The sequence below is a fragment of the Vipera berus genome (assembly GCF_964194415.1).
Source record: "Vipera berus genome assembly, chromosome: 11".
Taxonomy (NCBI): Eukaryota; Metazoa; Chordata; class Lepidosauria; order Squamata; family Viperidae; genus Vipera; species Vipera berus.
In genome coordinates this window covers 19,278,438-19,293,427 of record NC_138214.1, presented here as the reverse complement: position 1 = coordinate 19,293,427, position 14,990 = coordinate 19,278,438, and positions in this window count along the sequence as shown.

The window sequence follows — 14,990 nt, the reverse complement described above, 5'->3', positions numbered from 1 at the left end:
CAGTTTTTCCTAACAAATGCAAGATATAGCATGGGCTATCTCTGCAAGGAAACTTCACATCTGCAAAAGTCATGGTTTTTTGATCTTCGGGGAGGCAGGGGAAGAGGAATATGTGTTTGTTTTTCGAATTTGAGCTCTTTCTGCAATGGGCACTTTTCATACTATAAGCAGTTTTTCCTAACAAATGCAAGATATAGCATGGGCTATCTCCGCAAGGAAACTTCAGATCTGCAAAAGTCATGGTTTTTTGGTCTTCGGGGAGGCAGGGGAACAGGAATATGTGTTTGTTTTTCGAATTTGAGCTCTATCTGCAATGGGCACTTTTCTTGCTATAAGCAGTTTTTCCTAACAAATGCAAGATATAGGATGGGCTATCTCCGCAAGGAAACTTCAGATCTGCAAAAGTCATGGTTTTTTGGTCTTCGGGGAGGCAGGGGAACAGGAATATGTGTTTGTTTTTCGAATTTGAGCTCTTTCTGCAATGGACACTTTTCATACTATATGCAGTTTTTCCTAACAAATGCAAGATATAGGATGGGCTATCTCCGAAAGGAAACTTCAGATCTGCAAAAGTCATGGTTTTTTCGTCTTCGGGGAGGCAGGGGAACAGGAATATGTGTTTGTGTTGCGAATTTGAGCTCTTTCTGCAATGGGCACTTTTCATGCTCTAAGCAGTTTTTCCTAACAAATGCAAGTTATAGCATGGGCTATCTCCGCAAGGAAACTTCACATCTGCAAAAGTCATGGTTTTTTGGTGTTCAGTGAGCTGGGGGAACATGAATACGTGTTTGTTTTTCGAATTTGAGCTCTTTCTGCAATGGGCACTTTTCATGCTCTAAGCAGTTTTTCCTAACAAATGCAAGATATAGCATGGGCTATCTCTGCAAGGAAACTTCAGATCTGCAAAAGTCATGGTTTTTCGTCTTCGGGGAGGCAGGGGAACAGGAATATGTGTTTGTTTTGCGAATTTGAGCTCTTTCTGCAATGGGCACTTTTCATGCTCTAAGCAGTTTTTCCTAACAAATGCAAGTTATAGCATGGGCTATCTCCGCAAGGAAACTTCAGATCTGCAAAAGTCATGGTTTTTTGGTCTTTGGGGAGGCAGGGGAACAGGAATATGTGTTTGTTTTGCGAATTTGAGCTCTATCTGCAATGGGCACTTTTCATGCTATAAGCAGTTCTTCCTAACAAATGCAAGATATAACATGGGCTATCTCCGCAAGGAAACTTCACATCTGCAAAAGTCATGGTTTTTTGGTCTTCGGGGAGGCAGGGGAACATGAATATGTGTTTGTTTTTTGAATTTGAGCTCTTTGTGCAATGGGCACTTTTCATACTATAAGCAGTTTTTCCTAACAAATGCAAGATATAACATGGGCTATCTCCGCAAGGAAACTTCAGATCTGCAAAAGTCATGTTTTTTTGGTCTTTGGGGAGGCAGGGGAACAGGAATACGTGTTTGTTTTTCGAATTTGAGCTCTTTCTGCAATGGGCACTTTTCATGCTCTAAGCAGTTTTTCCTAACAAATGCAAGATATAGCATGGGCTATCTCCGCAAGGAAACTTCACATCTGCAAAAGTCATGGTTTTTTGGTCTTTGGGGAGGCAGGGGAAGAGGAATATGTGTTTGTTTTTCGAATTTGAGCTCTTTCTGCAATGGGCACTTTTCATACTATAAGCAGTTTTTCCTAATAAATGCAAGATATAGCATGGGCTATCTCCGCAAGGAAACTTCAGATCTGCAAAACTCATGGTTTTTTGGTGTTCAGTGAGCTGGGGGAACATGAATACGTGTTTGTTTTTCGAATTTGAGCTCTTTCTGCAATGGGCACTTTTCATGCTCTAAGCAGTTTTTCCTAACAAATGCAAGTTATAGCATGGGCTATCTCCGCAAGGAAACTTCACATCTGCAAAAGTCATGGTTTTTTGGTGTTCAGTGAGCTGGGGGAACATGAATACGTGTTTGTTTTTCGAGTTTGAGCTCTTTCTGCAATGGGCATTTTTCATGCTATAAGCAGTTTTTCCTAACAAATGCAAGATATAACATGGGCTATCTCCGCAAGGAAACTTCAGATCTGCAAAAGTCATGGTTTTTTGGTCTTCGGGGAGGCAGGGGAACATGAATATGTGTTTGTTTTTTGAATTTGAGCTCTTTGTGCAATGGGCACTTTTCATACTATAAGCAGTTTTTCCTAACAAATGCAAGATATAGCATGGGCTATCTCTGCAAGGAAACTTCACATCTGCAAAAGTCATGGTTTTTTGATCTTCGGGGAGGCAGGGGAACAGGAATACGTGTTTGTTTTTCGAATTTGAGCTCTTTCTGCAATGGGCACTTTTCATACTATAAGCAGTTTTTCCTAACAAATGCAAGATATAGCATGGGCTATCTCCGCAAGCAAACTTCAGATCTGCAAAAGTCATGGTTTTTTCATCTTCGGGGAGGCAGGGGAACAGGAATATGTGTTTGTTTTGCGAATTTGAGCTCTTTCTGCAATGGGCACTTTTCATGCTCTAAGCAGTTTTTCCTAACAAATGCAAGTTATAGCATGGGCTATCTCCGCAAGGAAACTTCAGATCTGCAAAACTCATGGTTTTTTGGTGTTCAGTGAGCTGGGGGAACATGAATACGTGTTTGTTTTTCGAATTTGAGCTCTTTCTGCAATGGGCACTTTTCATGCTCTAAGCAGTTTTTCCTAACAAATGCAAGATATTGCATGGGCTATCTCCGCAAGGAAACTTCAGATCTGCAAAACTCATGGTTTTTTGGTGTTCAGTGAGCTGGGGGAACATGAATACGTGTTTGTTTTTCGAATTTGAGCTCTTTCTGCAATGGGCACTTTTCATGCTCTAAGCAGTTTTTCCTAACAAATGCAAGTTATAGCATGGGCTATCTCCGCAAGCAAACTTCACATCTGCAAAAGTCATGGTTTTTTGGTGTTCAGTGAGCTGGGGGAACATGAATACGTGTTTGTTTTTCGAATTTGAGCTCTTTCTGCAATGGGCACTTTTCATGCTATAAGCAGTTTTTCCTAACAAATGCAAGATATAACATGGGCTATCTCCGCAAGGAAACTTCAGATCTGCAAAAGTCATGGTTTTTTGGTCTTCGGGGAGGCAGGGGAACATGAATATGTGTTTGTTTTTTGAATTTGAGCTCTTTCTGCAATCGGCACTTTTCATACTATATGCAGTTTTTCCTAACAAATGCAAGTTATAGCATGGGCTATCTCCGCAAGGAAACTTCACATCTGCAAAAGTCATGGTTTTTTGATCTTCGGGGAGGCAGGGGAACAGGAATATGTGTTTGTTTTGCGAATTTGAGCTCTTTCTGCAATGGGCACTTTTCATGCTCTAAGCAGTTTTTCCTAACAAATGCAAGTTATAGCATGGGCTATCTCCGCAAGGAAACTTCAGATCTGCAAAAGTCATGGTTTTTTGGTGTTCAGTGAGCCGGGGGGACATGAATACGTGTTTGTTTTTCGAATTTGAGCTCTTTCTGCAATGGGCACTTTTCATGCTCTAAGCAGTTTTTCCTAACAAATGCAAGATATAGCATGGGCTATCTCCGCAAGGAAACTTCAGATCTGCAAAAGTCATGGTTTTTCGTCTTCGGGGAGGCAGGGGAACATGAATATGTGTTTGTTTTTTGAATTTGAGCTCTTTGTGCAATGGGCACTTTTCATACTATAAGCAGTTTTTCCTAACAAATGCAAGATATAGCATGGGCTATCTCTGCAAGGAAACTTCACATCTGCAAAAGTCATGGTTTTTTGATCTTCGGGGAGGCAGGGGAAGAGGAATATGTGTTTGTTTTTCGAATTTGAGCTCTTTCTGCAATGGGCACTTTTCATACTATAAGCAGTTTTTCCTAACAAATGCAAGATATAGCATGGGCTATCTCCGCAAGGAAACTTCAGATCTGCAAAAGTCATGGTTTTTTGGTCTTCGGGGAGGCAGGGGAACAGGAATATGTGTTTGTTTTTCGAATTTGAGCTCTATCTGCAATGGGCACTTTTCTTGCTATAAGCAGTTTTTCCTAACAAATGCAAGATATAGGATGGGCTATCTCCGCAAGGAAACTTCAGATCTGCAAAAGTCATGGTTTTTTGGTCTTCGGGGAGGCAGGGGAACAGGAATATGTGTTTGTTTTTCGAATTTGAGCTCTTTCTGCAATGGACACTTTTCATACTATATGCAGTTTTTCCTAACAAATGCAAGATATAGGATGGGCTATCTCCGAAAGGAAACTTCAGATCTGCAAAAGTCATGGTTTTTTCGTCTTCGGGGAGGCAGGGGAACAGGAATATGTGTTTGTGTTGCGAATTTGAGCTCTTTCTGCAATGGGCACTTTTCATGCTCTAAGCAGTTTTTCCTAACAAATGCAAGATATAGCATGGGCTATCTCCGCAAGGAAACTTCAGATCTGCAAAAGTCATGGTTTTTTGGTCTTCGGGGAGGCAGGGGAACATGAATATGCATTTGTTTTTTGAATTTGAGCTCTTTCTGCAATGGGCACTTTTCATGCTCTAAGCAGTTTTTCCTAACAAATGCAAGATAAAGCATGGGCTATCTCCGCAAGGAAACTTCAGATCTGCAAAAGTCATGGTTTTTTGGTGTTCAGTGAGCTGGGGGAACATGAATACGTGTTTGTTTTTCGAATTTGAGCTCTTTCTGCAATGGGCACTTTTCATGCTCTAAGCAGTTTTTCCTAACAAATGCAAGATATATCATGGGCTATCTCCGCAAGGAAACTTCAGATCTGCAAAACTCATGTTTTTTGGTGTTCAGTGAGCTGGGGGAACATGAATACGTGTTTGTTTTTCGAATTTGAGCTCTTTCTGCAATGGGCACTTTTCATGCTCTAAGCAGTTTTTCCTAACAAATGCAAGTTATAGCATGGGCTATCTCCGCAAGGAAACTTCACATCTGCAAAAGTCATGGTTTTTTGATCTTCGGGGAGGCAGGGGAACAGGAATATGTGTTTGTTTTTCGAATTTGAGCTCTTTCTGCAATGGGCACTTTTCATACTATAAGCAGTTTTTCCTAACAAATGCAAGATATAACATGGGCTATCTCCGCAAGGAAACTTCAGATCTGCAAAAGTCATGGTTTTTTGGTGTTCATTGAGCCGGGGGAACATGAATACGTGTTTGTTTTTCGAATTTGAGCTCTTTCTGCAATGGGCACTTTTCATGCTCTAAGCAGTTTTTCCTAACAAATGCAAGATATAGCATGGGCTATCTCCGCAAGGAAACTTCACATCTGCAAAAGTCATGGTTTTTTGGTCTTCAGGGAGGCAGGGGAACAGGAATATGTGTTTGTTTTGCGAATTTGAGCGCTTTCTGCAATGGGCACTTTTCATACTATAAGCAGTTTTTCCTAACAAATGCAAGATATGGGCATGGGCTATCTCCGCAAGGAAACTTCAGATCTGCAAAAGTCATGGTTTTTTGGTCTTCGGGGAGGCAGGGGAACATGAATATGTGTTTGTTTTTTGAATTTGAGCTCTTTGTGCAATGGGCACTTTTCATACTATAAGCAGTTTTTCCTAACAAATGCAAGATATAGCATGGGCTATCTCTGCAAGGAAACTTCACATCTGCAAAAGTCATGGTTTTTTGATCTTCGGGGAGGCAGGGGAACAGGAATATGTGTTTGTTTTTCGAATTTGAGCTCTTTCTGCAATGGGCACTTTTCATACTATAAGCAGTTTTTCCTAACAAATGCAAGATATAGCATGGGCTATCTCGGCAAGGAAACTTCAGATCTGCAAAAGTCATGGTTTTTTGGTCTTCGGGGAGGCAGGGGAACAGGAATATGTGTTTGTTTTTCGAATTTGAGCTCTATCTGCAATGGGCACTTTTCTTGCTATAAGCAGTTTTTCCTAACAAATGCAAGATATAGGATGGGCTATCTCCGCAAGGAAACTTCAGATCTGCAAAAGTCATGGTTTTTTGGTCTTCGGGGAGGCAGGGGAACAGGAATATGTGTTTGTTTTTCGAATTTGAGCTCTTTCTGCAATGGGCACTTTTCATACTATAAGCAGTTTTTCCTAACAAATGCAAGATATAGGATGGGCTATCTCCGAAAGGAAACTTCAGATCTGCAAAAGTCATGGTTTTTTCGTCTTCGGGGAGGCAGGGGAACAGGAATATGTGTTTGTGTTGCGAATTTGAGCTCTTTCTGCAATGGGCACTTTTCATGCTCTAAGCAGTTTTTCCTAACAAATGCAAGATATAGCATGGGCTATCTCCGCAAGGAAACTTCAGATCTGCAAAAGTCATGGTTTTTTGGTGTTCAGTGAGCTGGGGGAACATGAATACGTGTTTGTTTTTCGAATTTGAGCTCTTTCTGCAATGGGCACTTTTCATGCTCTAAGCAGTTTTTCCTAACAAATGCAAGATATGTCATGGGCTATCTCCGCAAGGAAACTTCAGATCTGCAAAACTCATGGTTTTTTGGTGTTCAGTGAGCTGGGGGAACATGAATACGTGTTTGTTTTTCGAATTTGAGCTCTTTCTGCAATGGGCACTTTTCATGCTCTAAGCAGTTTTTCCTAACAAATGCAAGTTATAGCATGGGCTATCTCCGCAAGGAAACTTCACATCTGCAAAAGTCATGGTTTTTTGATCTTCGGGGAGGCAGGGGAACAGGAATATGTGTTTGTTTTTCGAATTTGAGCTCTTTCTGCAATGGGCACTTTTCATACTATAAGCAGTTTTTCCTAACAAATGCAAGATATAACATGGGCTATCTCCGCAAGGAAACTTCAGATCTGCAAAAGTCATGGTTTTTTGGTGTTCATTGAGCCGGGGGAACATGAATACGTGTTTGTTTTTCGAATTTGAGCTCTTTCTGCAATGGGCACTTTTCATGCTCTAAGCAGTTTTTCCTAACAAATACAAGATATAGCATGGGCTATCTCCGCAAGGAAACTTCACATCTGCAAAAGTCATGGTTTTTTGGTCTTCAGGGAGGCAGGGGAACAGGAATATGTGTTTGTTTTGCGAATTTGAGCTCTTTCTGCAATGGGCACTTTTCATACTATAAGCAGTTTTTCCTAACAAATGCAAGATATGGGCATGGGCTATCTCCGCAAGGAAACTTCAGATCTGCAAAAGTCATGGTTTTTTGGTCTTCGGGGAGGCAGGGGAACATGAATATGCGTTTGTTTTTTGAATTTGAGCTCTTTCTGCAATGGGCACTTTTCATGCTCTAAGCAGTTTTTCCTAACAAATGCAAGATATAGCATGGGCTATCTCCGCAAGGAAACTTCAGATCTGCAAAAGTCATGGTTTTTTGGTGTTCAGTGAGCTGGGGGAACATGAATACGTGTTTGTTTTTCGAATTTGAGCTCTTTCTGCAATGGGCACTTTTCATGCTCTAAGCAGTTTTTCCTAACAAATGCAAGATATATCATTGGCTATCTCCGCAAGGAAACTTCAGATCTGCAAAACTCATGGTTTTTTGGTGTTCAGTGAGCCGGGGGGACATGAATACGTGTTTGTTTTTCGAATTTGAGCTCTTTCTGCAATGGGCACTTTTCATACTATAAGCAGTTTTTCCTAACAAATGCAAGATATAACATGGGCTATCTCCGCAAGGAAACTTCAGATCTGCAAAAGTCATGGTTTTTTGGTGTTCAGTGAGCCGGGGGGACATGAATATGTGTTTGTTTTTCGAATTTGAGCTCTTTCTGCAATGTGCACTTTTCATGCTCTAAGCAGTTTTTCCTAACAAATGCAAGATATAGCATGGGCTATCTCTGCAAGGAAACTTCAGATCTGCAAAACTCATGGTTTTTCGTCTTCGGGGAGGCAGGGGAACAGGAATATGTGTTTGTTTTGCGAATTTGAGCTCTATCTGCAATGGGCACTTTTCATGCTATAAGCAGTTTTTCCTAACAAATGCAAGATATAGCATGGGCTATCTCCGCAAGGAAACTTCAGATCTGCAAAAGTCATGGTTTTTTGGTGTTCAGTGAGCCGGGGGAACATGAATACGTGTTTGTTTTTCGAATTTGAGCTCTTTCTGCAATGGGCACTTTTCATGCTCTAAGCAGTTTTTCCTAACAAATGCAAGATATAGCATGGGCTATCTCCGCAAGGAAACTTCAGATCTGCAAAAGTCATGTTTTTTTGGTCTTTGGGGAGGCAGGGGAACAGGAATACGTGTTTGTTTTTCGAATTTGAGCTCTTTCTGCAATGGGCACTTTTCATGCTCTAAGCAGTTTTTCCTAACAAATGCAAGATATAGCATGGGCTATCTCCGCAAGGAAACATCACATCTGCAAAAGTCATGGTTTTTTGGTCTTTGGGGAGGCAGGGGAAGAGGAATATGTGTTTGTTTTTCGAATTTGAGCTCTTTCTGCAATGGGCACTTTTCATACTATAAGCAGTTTTTCCTAATAAATGCAAGATATAGCATGGGCTATCTCCGCAAGGAAACTTCAGATCTGCAAAACTCATGGTTTTTTGGTGTTCAGTGAGCTGGGGGAACATGAATACGTGTTTGTTTTTCGAATGTGAGCTCTTTCTGCAATGGGCACTTTTCATGCTCTAAGCAGTTTTTCCTAACAAATGCAAGTTATAGCATGGGCTATCTCCGCAAGGAAACTTCACATCTGCAAAAGTCATGGTTTTTTGGTGTTCAGTGAGCTGGGGGAACATGAATACGTGTTTGTTTTTCGAGTTTGAGCTCTTTCTGCAATGGGCACTTTTCTTGCTATAAGCAGTTTTTCCTAACAAATGCAAGATATAGGATGGGCTATCTCCGCAAGGAAACTTCAGATCTTCAAAAGTCATGGTTTTTTGGTCTTCGGGGAGGCAGGGGAACAGGAATATGTGTTTGTTTTTCGAATTTGAGCTCTTTCTGCAATGGGCACTTTTCATACTATAAGCAGTTTTTCCTAACAAATGCAAGATATAGGATGGGCTATCTCCGAAAGGAAACTTCAGATCTGCAAAAGTCATGGTTTTTTCGTCTTCGGGGAGGCAGGGGAACAGGAATATGTGTTTGTGTTGCGAATTTGAGCTCTTTCTGCAATGGGCACTTTTCATGCTCTAAGCAGTTTTTCCTAACAAATGCAAGATATAGCATGGGCTATCTCCGCAAGGAAACTTCAGATCTGCAAAAGTCATGGTTTTTTGGTCTTCGGGGAGGCAGGGGAACATGAATATGCATTTGTTTTTTGAATTTGAGCTCTTTCTGCAATGGGCACTTTTCATGCTCTAAGCAGTTTTTCCTAACAAATGCAAGATAAAGCATGGGCTATCTCCGCAAGGAAACTTCAGATCTGCAAAAGTCATGGTTTTTTGGTGTTCAGTGAGCTGGGGGAACATGAATACGTGTTTGTTTTTCGAATTTGAGCTCTTTCTGCAATGGGCACTTTTCATGCTCTAAGCAGTTTTTCCTAACAAATGCAAGATATATCATGGGCTATCTCCGCAAGGAAACTTCAGATCTGCAAAACTCATGGTTTTTTGGTGTTCAGTGAGCTGGGGGAACATGAATACGTGTTTGTTTTTCGAATTTGAGCTCTTTCTGCAATGGGCACTTTTCATGCTCTAAGCAGTTTTTCCTAACAAATGCAAGTTATAGCATGGGCTATCTCCGCAAGGAAACTTCACATCTGCAAAAGTCATGGTTTTTTGGTCGTCAGGGAGGCAGGGGAACAGGAATATGTGTGGGTTTTTTTTGAGTTTGAGCTCTTTCTGCAATGGGCACTTTTCATACTATAAGCAGTTTTTCCTAACAAATGCAAGATATAACATGGGCTATCTCCGCAAGGAAACTTCAGATCTGCAAAAGTCATGGTTTTTTGTCTTCGGGGAAGCAGGGGAACAGGAATATGTGTTTGTTTTTTGAATTTGAGCTCTTTCTGCAATGGGCACTTTTCATACTATAAGCAGTTTTTCCTAACAAACGCAAGATATAGCATGGGCTATCTCCGCAAGGAAACTTCAGATCTGCAAAAGTCATGGTTTTTTGGTCTTTGGGGAGGCAGGGGAACAGGAATATGTGTTTGTTTTGCGAATTTGAGCTCTATCTGCAATGGGCACTTTTCATGCTATAAGCAGTTTTTCCTAACAAATGCAAGATATAGCATGGGCTATCTCCGCAAGGAAACTTCAGATCTGCAAAAGTCATGGTTTTTTGGTCCTCGGGGAGGCAGGGGAACATGAATATGTGTTTGTTTTGCGAATTTGAGCTCTATCTGCAATTGGCACTTTTCATGCTATAAGCAGTTTTTCCTAACAAATGCAAGATATACCATGGGCTATCTCCGCAACGAAACTTCAGATCTGCAAAAGTCATGGTTTTCTGGTCTTCGGGGAGGCAGGGGAACAGGAATATGTGTCGTTTTTTTTTGAGTTTGAGCTCTTTCTGCAATGGGCACTTTTCATGCTATAAGCAGTTTTTCCTAACAAATGCAAGATATAACGTGGGCTATCCCCGCAAGGAAACTTCAGATCTGCAAAAGTCATGGTTTCTTTGTCTTCGGGGAGGCAGGGGAAGAGGAATACGTGTTTGTTTTTCGAATTTGAGCTCTTTCTGCAATGGGCACTTTTCATACTATAAGCAGTTTTTCCTAACAAATGCAAGATATAGCATGGGCTATCTCTGCAAGGAAACATCAGATCGGCAAAAGTCACGGTTTTTTGGTGTTCAGTGAGCTGGGGGAACATGAATACGTGTTTGTTTTTCGAATTTGAGCTCTTTCTGCAATGGGCACTTTTCATGCTCTAAGCAGTTTTTCCTAACAAATGCAAGATATAACATGGGCTATCTCCGCAAGGAAACTTCAGATCTGCAAAAGTCATGGTTTTTTGGTGTTCAGTGAGCCGGGGGGACATGAATACGTGTTTGTTTTTCGAATTTGAGCTCTTTCTGCAATGGGCACTTTTCATGCTCTAAGCAGTTTTTCCTAACAAATGCAAGATATAGCATGGGCTATCTCTGCAAGGAAACTTCAGATCTGCAAAAGTCATGGTTTTTCGTCTTCGGGGAGGCAGGGGAACATGAATACGTGTTTGTTTTTCGAATTTGAGCTCTTTCTGCAATGGGCACTTTTCATGCTCTAAGCAGTTTTTCCTAACAAATGCAAGTTATAGCATGGGCTATCTCCGCAAGGAAACTTCACATCTGCAAAAGTCATGGTTTTTTGATCTTCGGGGAGGCAGGGGAACAGGAATATGTGTTTGTTTTTCGAATTTGAGCTCTTTCTGCAATGGGCACTTTTCATACTATAAGCAGTTTTTCCTAACAAATGCAAGATATAACATGGGCTATCTCCGCAAGGAAACTTCAGATCTGCAAAAGTCATGGTTTTTTGGTGTTCATTGAGCCGGGGGAACATGAATACGTGTTTGTTTTTCGAATTTGAGCTCTTTCTGCAATGGGCACTTTTCATGCTCTAAGCAGTTTTTCCTAACAAATGCAAGATATAGCATGGGCTATCTCCGCAAGGAAACTTCACATCTGCAAAAGTCATGGTTTTTTGGTCTTCAGGGAGGCAGGGGAACAGGAATATGTGTTTGTTTTGCGAATTTGAGCTCTTTCTGCAATGGGCACTTTTCATACTATAAGCAGTTTTTCCTAACAAATGCAAGATATGGGCATGGGCTATCTCCGCAAGGAAACTTCACATCTGCAAAAGTCATGGTTTTTTGGTCTTCAGGGAGGCAGGGGAACAGGAATATGTGTTTGTTTTTCGAGTTTGAGCTCTTTCTGCAATGGGCACTTTTCTTGCTATAAGCAGTTTTTCCTAACAAATGCAAGATATAGGATGGGCTATCTCCGCAAGGAAACTTCAGATCTTCAAAAGTCATGGTTTTTTGGTCTTCGGGGAGGCAGGGGAACAGGAATATGTGTTTGTTTTTCGAATTTGAGCTCTTTCTGCAATGGGCACTTTTCATACTATAAGCAGTTTTTCCTAACAAATGCAAGATATAGGATGGGCTATCTCCGAAAGGAAACTTCAGATCTGCAAAAGTCATGGTTTTTTCGTCTTCGGGGAGGCAGGGGAACAGGAATATGTGTTTGTGTTGCGAATTTGAGCTCTTTCTGCAATGGGCACTTTTCATGCTCTAAGCAGTTTTTCCTAACAAATGCAAGATATAGCATGGGCTATCTCCGCAAGGAAACTTCAGATCTGCAAAAGTCATGGTTTTTTGGTCTTCGGGGAGGCAGGGGAACATGAATATGCATTTGTTTTTTGAATTTGAGCTCTTTCTGCAATGGGCACTTTTCATGCTCTAAGCAGTTTTTCCTAACAAATGCAAGATAAAGCATGGGCTATCTCCGCAAGGAAACTTCAGATCTGCAAAAGTCATGGTTTTTTGGTGTTCAGTGAGCTGGGGGAACATGAATACGTGTTTGTTTTTCGAATTTGAGCTCTTTCTGCAATGGGCACTTTTCATGCTCTAAGCAGTTTTTCCTAACAAATGCAAGATATATCATGGGCTATCTCCGCAAGGAAACTTCAGATCTGCAAAACTCATGGTTTTTTGGTGTTCAGTGAGCTGGGGGAACATGAATACGTGTTTGTTTTTCGAATTTGAGCTCTTTCTGCAATGGGCACTTTTCATGCTCTAAGCAGTTTTTCCTAACAAATGCAAGTTATAGCATGGGCTATCTCCGCAAGGAAACTTCACATCTGCAAAAGTCATGGTTTTTTGATCTTCGGGGAGGCAGGGGAACAGGAATATGTGTTTGTTTTTCGAATTTGAGCTCTTTCTGCAATGGGCACTTTTCATACTATAAGCAGTTTTTCCTAACAAATGCAAGATATAACATGGGCTATCTCCGCAAGGAAACTTCAGATCTGCAAAAGTCATGGTTTTTTGGTGTTCATTGAGCCGGGGGAACATGAATACGTGTTTGTTTTTCGAATTTGAGCTCTTTCTGCAATGGGCACTTTTCATGCTCTAAGCAGTTTTTCCTAACAAATGCAAGATATGGGCATGGGCTATCTCCGCAAGGAAACTTCAGATCTGCAAAAGTCATGGTTTTTTGGTCTTCGGGGAGGCAGGGGAACATGAATATGCGTTTGTTTTTTGAATTTGAGCTCTTTCTGCAATGGGCACTTTTCATGCTCTAAGCAGTTTTTCCTAACAAATGCAAGATATAGCATGGGCTATCTCCGCAAGGAAACTTCAGATCTGCAAAAGTCATGGTTTTTTGGTGTTCAGTGAGCTGGGGGAACATGAATACGTGTTTGTTTTTCGAATTTGAGCTCTTTCTGCAATGGGCACTTTTCATGCTCTAAGCAGTTTTTCCTAACAAATGCAAGATATATCATTGGCTATCTCCGCAAGGAAACTTCAGATCTGCAAAACTCATGGTTTTTTGGTGTTCAGTGAGCCGGGGGGACATGAATACGTGTTTGTTTTTCGAATTTGAGCTCTTTCTGCAATGGGCACTTTTCATACTATAAGCAGTTTTTCCTAACAAATGCAAGATATAACATGGGCTATCTCCGCAAGGAAACTTCAGATCTGCAAAAGTCATGGTTTTTTGGTGTTCAGTGAGCCGGGGGGACATGAATACGTGTTTGTTTTTCGAATTTGAGCTCTTTCTGCAATGGGCACTTTTCATGCTCTAAGCAGTTTTTCCTAACAAATGCAAGATATAGCATGGGCTATCTCTGCAAGGAAACTTCAGATCTGCAAAAGTCATGGTTTTTCGTCTTCGGGGAGGCAGGGGAACATGAATACGTGTTTGTTTTTCGAATTTGAGCTCTTTCTGCAATGGGCACTTTTCATGCTCTAAGCAGTTTTTCCTAACAAATGCAAGTTATAGCATGGGCTATCTCCGCAAGGAAACTTCACATCTGCAAAAGTCATGGTTTTTTGATCTTCGGGGAGGCAGGGGAACAGGAATATGTGTTTGTTTTTCGAATTTGAGCTCTTTCTGCAATGGGCACTTTTCATACTATAAGCAGTTTTTCCTAACAAATGCAAGATATAACATGGGCTATCTCCGCAAGGAAACTTCAGATCTGCAAAAGTCATGGTTTTTTGGTGTTCATTGAGCCGGGGGAACATGAATACGTGTTTGTTTTTCGAATTTGAGCTCTTTCTGCAATGGGCACTTTTCATGCTCTAAGCAGTTTTTCCTAACAAATGCAAGATATAGCATGGGCTATCTCCGCAAGGAAACTTCACATCTGCAAAAGTCATGGTTTTTTGGTCTTCAGGGAGGCAGGGGAACAGGAATATGTGTTTGTTTTGCGAATTTGAGCTCTTTCTGCAATGGGCACTTTTCATACTATAAGCAGTTTTTCCTAACAAATGCAAGATATGGGCATGGGCTATCTCCGCAAGGAAACTTCAGATCTGCAAAAGTCATGGTTTTTTCATCTTCGGGGAGGCAGGGGAACAGGAATATGTGTTTGTGTTGCGAATTTGAGCTCTTTCTGCAATGGGCACTTTTCATGCTCTAAGCAGTTTTTCCTAACAAATGCAAGATATAGCATGGGCTATCTCCGCAAGGAAACTTCAGATCTGCAAAAGTCATGGTTTTTTGGTCTTCGGGGAGGCAGGGGAACATGAATATCCGTTTGTTTTTTGAATTTGAGCTCTTTCTGCAATGGGCACTTTTCATGCTCTAAGCAGTTTTTCCTAACAAATGCAAGATATAGCATGGGCTATCTCCGCAAGGAAACTTCAGATCTGCAAAAGTCATGGTTTTTTGGTGTTCAGTGAGCTGGGGGAACATGAATACGTGTTTGTTTTTCGAATTTGAGCTCTTTCTGCAATGGGCACTTTTCATGCTCTAAGCAGTTTTTCCTAACAAATGCAAGATATATCATTGGCTATCTCCGCAAGGAAACTTCAGATCTGCAAAACTCATGGTTTTTTGGTGTTCAGTGAGCTGGGGGAACATGAATACGTGTTTGTTTTTCGAATTTGAGCTCTTTCTGCAATGGGCACTTTTCATGCTCTAAGCAGTTTTTCCTAACAAATGCAAGTTATAGCATGGGC